At 38.3% G+C, this 8,121-nt stretch overlaps 1 non-coding gene across 1 annotated transcript; it reads right to left on the bottom strand.

The window, feature by feature from the left end:
- Positions 1 to 7,597: 7,597 nt before the first annotated feature.
- On the bottom strand, positions 7,598 to 7,737 carry LOC131495179 (U4 spliceosomal RNA). Its single transcript, XR_009253814.1, has one exon. It is a non-coding gene; the product is annotated as a U4 spliceosomal RNA (small nuclear RNA).
- Between the last annotated feature and the right edge of the window lie 384 nt (positions 7,738 to 8,121).

Genomic DNA, 8,121 nt, shown 5'->3' with positions numbered 1-8,121 from the left:
TTGTTAATGCTTTTTTTTTTTTTAATTGTTTTTTAACGTTTTATTTTATTTTTGAGACAGGGAGAGACAGCATGAATGGGGGAAGTCACAGAGAGAGGGAGACACAGAATCCGAAACAGACACAGAATTTGAAACAGGCTGTGCTGACAGCTCAGAGCCCGACGCAGGGCTTGAACTCACGGACCACGAGATCATGACCTGAGCCGAAGTCGGCCACTTAACCGACTGAGCCACCCAGGCGCCCCTGTTAATGCTTTTTGATCAGGTTTGTTTCTTCTGTTTTTTATGTGGTTAGTAATATCATTATACTCCCACCGTAGATGATAGGGTCAGCAAATATTTTAGACCAATTATATATTTATCATCAATTGTCCTGAGAAACAAATTTCAGTACTAAATTTTTTGACAATTATGATTTTTTTGCTTTCTTGTTGCCAAAAGTGTTTATTGTAAAAGGAAACAGTTTATTTTATGACATATTTTATAACATTATTGTTCACCTTCTATTTCACATTTCATGTAGGCCTAACCTATAAGCCCCCTTGTTTCACACTGGCCGCAGTGACTTGTGCCCTATGGAACAACTGGCTGGAACATCAAGTGGCCACCAGGGAGAGGAGGGGACAAAAAAGTGAACTGATGGCCCCACCATCACTAAGACCAGAAGAATTAATTGTTCTTAGCCATTTGTGTCCATCTGTGTGTCATGCAGAAGTTATACTCAAATCTCCCTGGGCCTCTGTCCCTCAACTATCCTTTAACCAGATTCCTGTGACTCTATTTAGGTTGAATTTCTGAGGAAACTTTGTCCTTTGTCTTCTTCAAAACTGAGAAATTTTGTCACAAAACACCACTTCACTAATATCCATTTCCTCCCACAAAGCATTTCCACCCCCGATGCAAACAGGCCTCTCAACGCTCCTCTTGCCTACAGTCCTTACAGGCCTGGGCATGTCTGCTTTCACATTTGAAGAGCTTAGGGCCTTGCTCTGGAACTGCTGCTGTCTGCTTTTCTTCAGCTCTCTGTGTTCCTAAATAATTTCCCACAATAATGGAAACTCACAAAAGACAAAGTTTAAAACCTAAAGTAACTGCCGCTGATTATCTGTTTTCTTGAAACAAATTTGCTTTGCAAATGTATTGGATGTGACTCTCAGTCCACAAAACCAGTTGTACTGGAAATGGAAATTTATATTTTGATAGCAAACAATGTGTTTTTAAGTTTCCAGTCTCTGTGAGAGAAAATGAGCCTTAGTCAACTCCAGGTGATCTTAGTTAATTCAGGATCCTTCCTCAATCCTTCACCTTCACCTCATCAAAATTCTCAGTAGCTTTCTTAACACCAAACGCTGAACAGTAAAGAGTACCTAGTATCCATCTGTCCCTGCTGGCTTCTCCTAAGTTGCCTGTGGTCCCCGAAAATTCTTGGTCCTTGACCTACCAGCTGTTGTGTCACTGTTCCTGGGCCCTGACTGCAGGCTTTCTCTAGAATCACTTCTCTTGGCTACTTCCACACTTCTCTCAGGGGCACAAGGTCCATTTGGATCTCACTCTGGGCCATGCCACTCTAAGGCTGCCTCAGACTCATATATGCATAGATACACGACCTTTTCTTCTGCCTGTACTCCCTACTGACCAAGGGAAATTCTGGGCTTCAAATCTTCCTGAAGGGAATCAGATATGGCCAGTCAATACACCCCACCCAAAAAACTTGTGGTCTAAATGGTGCAAAGAGAAATAAGCCACTACCAGGGGCCATGCTTGGGCCTCAAGAAGAACCATACTTCTAAGTCAGAAATCGGGCTAAACTTTACTAGCCTGCATTACAATAAAAACAGCTGCTAACTATCTGTGAGTCTTTATGTTTTAGGAAATTAAATGTTTTCTGTGCTGGAATTCAAGAATAAGGCCAACTATGTTCTTTTATCACTGTCATATTGTTTTGTGATCTTGTTTCTCTGTATTTGGAAACAAAAATGTTATCTTTTTCTTAACTGATTTGAGTTTTTACAGAAGTGATTTACAGACTGAAGAATTATGTGACCTGAATTTGTTTGTTTTTATTTTTTAATTAAATAATTTTTTTAATGTTTATTTATTTTGAGAGAGAGACAGACAGACAAAGCACGAGCAGGGGAGGGGCAGAGAGAGAGGGAGACACAGAATCTGAAGCAGGCTCCAGGCTCTGAGCTGTCAGCACAGAGCCCAATGCAGGGCTTAAACCCATGAACTGTGAGATCATGACCTGAGCTGAAGTTGGAAGCTCAACTGACTGAGCCACCCAGGTGCCTCAATTTTTTAATTTGTAAATGTTTACTTATTTCTGAGAGAGACAGAGAGAGATAAGAGAGAGAGAGAGAAAGAGAGAGAGAGAGAGAATATAAGTAGGGGAAGGGGAGAAAGAGAGAGACAGAATCTGAATCAGGCTCTGGGCTGTGAGCTGTTAACACAGAGGCTGACATGGGGCTCGACCTCGGGAACCATGAGATCATGACCTGAGCCGAAGTCGGGTGCTTAACCAACTGAGCCACCTAGGAGCCCCTGTTTGTTTGTTTTTAAGGTTTCTTTGTTTTTGATAATTTCTACACTCAACGTGGGGCTCAAACTTATGACCCTAAAATCAAGAGTTGCATGTTCTTCCAACTGAGCCAGCCAGGTTCCCCATGTGACCCAAATTTGAAATCATGAGGTGTAGAAGAGAGCGATGCATGGTAATTAGTGAGAAATGGATTTGCTTGATTTAGTTATGCCATGTTGGAAGTGTATCCAGTGTATTAGCAAGGCCACAGACGTAGGGAATAGCCGTCATGAATACAGAAAACCTATGTCTCCATCTTCCTCTTAGTAAGGGCAGACCCGTTAAAACCACATTACATAGGGCTAGTACCTGGGTTCTAGTCTCCGCTATGTACTGCTGCTCTAATATTGGCTCTCTAATAATGGCTCTCCTGCCTTATAACTTTCATGGGCTCTGGTAATAAGTTTAATTGAGAAAAGGACCCTAACACAGATGCTTTCTCAGGGAAATAGATATATTCTTTGTTCTATTTCAGGTAATACAGGCAAGGTAGACTTTGGTCATTTTTTGAAAGAATTCTTTTATTTTCAATTATTTATATGCTGTCATTTTCTCCAAAGAATTGAAGATGAACTCCAGAAGGATCTAAATTGTTGTTCCAGCCTGAATGGTGTAAGAAGAGAAATATCTGGTCCCCCTATATTGAAGATATATTTACAGAAGCCAGCAGAGTTTCCCATCCTTTCCTCTCCTGATTATACACTTCTAGTGGCATAAATTCACCTGTCTATTAAGGAGCCAGGGTTATGACATTAATCCTCTTCTTTTCCAGATCTCTCGGAGGATGGTAAAGATCTGGCATCTGTAACAGTAAATATAAGAATGCATGTTTTGCAGGCATTATGCTTTTTTCCCAAACTACTTTCAAAGTAGTAACAAGACACATCCTATTGAAAGTTCTTGACATTTATTCTGACTCCTTACTGTTCACAAATATTAGCTGAAAGACTGTATGTTCAGAACTATGATCAGTACTATACAGACTTAAAGAGAAGCAGAAGGCATGCTGTTTTCTTGGAAAAATATAGAACCTAATTGAGACAGCTAAGACATATTTGTAAAAAATTTTTTAAATGTTTATTTATTTCTGAGACAGAGAGAGACAGAGCATGAGTAGAGGAGGGGCAGAGAGAGAGGGAGACACAGAATCCGAAGCAGGCTCCAGGCTCAGAGCTGTCAGCATACAGCCCGACACGGGGCTCGAACTCACAAACCTTGAGATCATGACCTGAGCCGAAGTCAGTCGTTCAACTGACTGAGCCACCCCAACAGCTAAGACATATTTGTGAGAAGTGACTAAGGGAGATAAACATCCCATTATTCTGTGATTTCAAATTAATGATCAAATTTCTACTTTGGAGCAGTACAAAAACAAATAAGCAGAGTAGGATCAGTCAAAGGAGAGGCTAGTAAAGGCTAGAATTCCACAGATCACTAAGATTATGAAGGAAGGGTTATAAGTTATGCCTAGAATTACACATAAGACTTGGGGAGACAGCGAAAATTATTCCAGCTCTACAACTAACATAAATATATTTTCCTATGCTCTACCACTGATTGATATGAATCTTAAACTGTTTGAATTCAACATTTTTACATCATCCTGTAAACATTCTATCATTCTCTGATTTTCTTTCTTGGGGCACCTGGGTGGTTCAGTCGGCAAAGTGTCTGTTTTTGGCTCAGGTCATGATCTTGTGGCTCGTGGTTCAAACCCCGCATTGGGCTCTGTGCTGACAGCTTGGCGCCTGGAGCCTGCTTCAGACTCTGTCTCTGACTCTGTCTCTGTCTCTGTCTCTGTTTCTGTCTCTGCCCCTCCCCCACTCATGCTTTGTTTCTCTCTCAAAAATAAATATACCTCACCAATGTTAAAAAAAACGGTATAAAAAACAAGATCATTTCAATTCAGTCCAAATATAATTGCAAAACAAAACAAAATTTCTTATAAGTATCTTTTAAAACTATAGCATTAATCAATAAACTTAGGCCATACATATTTCCTATGATCTCTCTCTTCAGAAGAGAAATAGGAAAAATAAGCCACTAAAGGATAAGCTATAGTTCCTGCTTTCCAAGAGTTTGTTGTTATTTCCATCTGCCAAGAAATCCTCCTCTTTTCTGGGTAATATCAGAACATCCCCACACCTAACTCCCACACACACATACAGACATTGGGGCCTACTTCACAGAACCCTACGTGTTCTGATAGGTGACGATGGGTTGCCAGTCAGAGTACTCTACCCTAGCCTATCCCATTCTCCAGCCGAAGACAGGAACATAACTCAGGCTGGGCTAATGAGAGTTTTGTATCCGCTTGGTCATAGTGTGCGAGAGGTGGGGAAGTGATCCAAACTGGGACAATCCGAGTCTTTCCTTAAATTTCTACAGTAGATGGAAAATAGCTCTTTCCTTTAGAATCATAAACTGGTTAAGATATAAACCCAGACAAGTTACCTACTACTCTGGAATACCTGAGTCAAAGATATATAGAGTCTACACCAGTGATGGTGGTTGAGGGTGGAGAAAGCTGGAAGAAAAATAAGAGAGAGTGCTAATGCTATTTGAATTCCAAGCTCCAGCCTGTGTTACTGAAATACGCTTTACCCCTGTCTTTCTATGGTTTAGTTATGTAGAGCCAATACATTTACTTTTATATTTAAGCTTTTTGAGTTGGGTTTCTGTTACTTGCAACCAGAAGTTTCATAATACCGAATTCAAGAGGTGTGAAAGGATTATAGAATACGAGAATAATACATAACAAAATTCTATAATGAAAATTCAATAAAAGTTCATATGAATAAGGGATATGTGTGGGACAGAACCATAAAAGAAGGTATCATGCAGTACTAAATCCTGTTAAGAATTTTGAATAGAAGATTTTAATGGTAAAATGAAACAGAAGTCTCTTTTTTTTTAATGAAAGAGAATTCTGTACTTATGTAAGTACACAAGCAAAGAAATGGAGGCAGAAAGACTATTTAAAATACACATACACATTTCAACTATATACATAACCTTTGGCTGAGAAGTTAGTTCATTTTATCAAATTACCTGAAAATTCATTAATATAAGTCTAATGTGGGACAATAAGTCTTTGAAAAGACATTAAGGCTTTTAGAAGGTTATTGGTCACTGTACTATGGCATATATTAATGTGGTTATTTCAATTCCTCTTAAAATAGAATTGAAGGAATGGGTGTTTTGATGAAGTGTCAAGAAGCCAAGAGAAACCGTGACAGTCTTGAGGAAGAAAAAGGAAGGAGAACTTGCCCTAATAATTATCAATACTTATCCTAAAGCTACATTGAGACATTGAGACACTGAAAATATTTGTGCAGCCATAGAAAGATAAGCAGACAACTTGGAATTATGCATTGATTTAAGCATATGTATTCTTTTTAAATTTTTAATAAATAGAATTCTCTAAATTTTTATTTTACCTCATTTAAACTTGGATCTACATGATGTTGTGTCTAATATGGAATGCAGATAAATGGCATTCCTCTTAGCATGTACAGCTGTGAGAAACCCTTGCTTCTATAGCAAGAACAATAAAACAGACAAAATTAACAACAACGACAACAACAACAACAACAACGTCCCATGCAACTAGTAAAGAACATTGAATATAAGGAAAGTGAATTCAATGAATTGAATTCCAGACAAAATAAGCTCTCCATATGAAAGCAGAGAGCCATGGTGCCAGCTTCCATTACTGGAAGTGGGCATCTAGTCTAGATAGGAATGGACAGAGGAAGGCCCTGTCATTAAAAGAGAGCAGGATGAGAAGGAATCATCTAGGTCTTAGAAAAAGGATGGGCCGGAAAGACGAAACAGAATCTGAAAAACCCCCAAATACAAAACAAATAGCACTAACAATTGTCCCCTGCCTCCTCCAATGTAAACGTAAGTTTCATCCCTCACAAAAAACAAACAGAAAAGAGAAAGGAAGGAAGGAAGGAAGGAAGGAAGGAAGGAAGGAAGGAAGGAAGGAAGGAAGGAAGGAAGGAAGGAAAAAGAAAAAAAAGTGGCTTTGGAAAAAACCAGAATGAAATAACAGAACCACATTCAGTCATGGGTTGTTACATGTGTACCCAAGCCAAGGCTTATTTTATTCTGCTTTTTTCCAAAGCCACTTGGTTCAAAAATATCTGAAACTGCAGTCCAGCCTCAAATAATAATATGATTGGGGTCCCTGGGTGGCTTACTTGGTTAAGTGACCGACCTGATTTTGGCTCAGGTTATGATCTTGCAATTGTGAGATGGAGCCCCACATAGGGCCCCTGCTGAGTGTAGAGCCTGCTTGGGATTTCCTCCCTCCCTCTCTCTCTGCTCCTCCCCCACTTGCTTTCTCTCTCTCTCTCTCTCTCTCTCTCTGTCTGTCTCGCTCTCTCAAAATAAATAAATAAACAAGCTTTAAAATAATAATAATAATAACAATAATAATATGATCAAAATGGTAGCAACATGAAAGGTTGGATATTACTCTTATCATGGGCAAAGTCAATTGAATTTAAAGGTATAACCCAACCCCCATTCAACTCAATTTTAGGATGTATCTAAATAATTAGCCCTTCACCCTAAATGTCAGGCAGAGAAAAATGCTTGAATTTTCTGAGAAATACATAAAAGTAAATAAAAGAAAATTGTATCTTAATCTCCACTGTTCTATACACAATGCCTAGTAACAAAAGTAACAAAAGAGTAAGAAGCACAAAAATGTGACTTACAAACATGAAAACAATCCCTATGTCACAATGAAAAAAATATTACCAATATTACCCTACTCTTAGACATTTTTCAATAAGAGATATTTATTAAGCAGTAGAATGGGCATTTAGATTAGGAATATCTACTCCAGAATCTTCGCTCTCACCCATTTTTTTTTTTTTTAAAAGCACACACCACACACAAAAACAAATGCAACCCGTGTTTCTCAGGATAGTAATAAGGGCATAAACCTTTTGATATACATCATTTATATCAACATTGTGGACAAAAATCTTCCTTTTTTCCCAGTCTCCCTAGAGACTATCAAAAATTGCCAATGTGTACTATATTTCAAGTCATCATCGTGGGGTATTGGGAAAAGCTTTCAATTAGCAATAATCACGCCTCAGTAAACCTCATTGGCTACGATACTGCCACTCCGCAAAGCTTGGACAAAAATCTTAGGTAGGTGTAGGGAACAAATCTGAAAAAACCCCAAATACAAAACAATATGATTCATATATATGAATCATATATATGATTTCAGTTCTTCCCACACGTATTTGCTTATTTTTTTTGTATCTTCAGAATTTGATACTTCTAAAGAAGAAATCTCAAGAGAAATTAAAAATATTTTGAACTATTTAAAAGTGAAAACACAGATTACCAACATTTGTGCGATGCAGTAAAAGCAGTGCTTAGAGAGAACTTTATAGCATTTAATGAATATATTAGAAAAATAGATTTAAAGTCATAATCTAACTCTCCATCTTTGAAGCTAGAATAATAGGGGAATGTTAAATTCACAGTAAGTAGAAGAAAATAAATTATAA

Source organism: Neofelis nebulosa, chromosome 14, assembly GCF_028018385.1.
Source record: "Neofelis nebulosa isolate mNeoNeb1 chromosome 14, mNeoNeb1.pri, whole genome shotgun sequence".
NCBI lineage: Eukaryota > Metazoa > Chordata > Mammalia > Carnivora > Felidae > Neofelis > Neofelis nebulosa.
The sequence above is the reverse complement of the archived record's forward strand: the minus strand, read 5'-3'. Positions and strand labels throughout refer to the sequence as shown.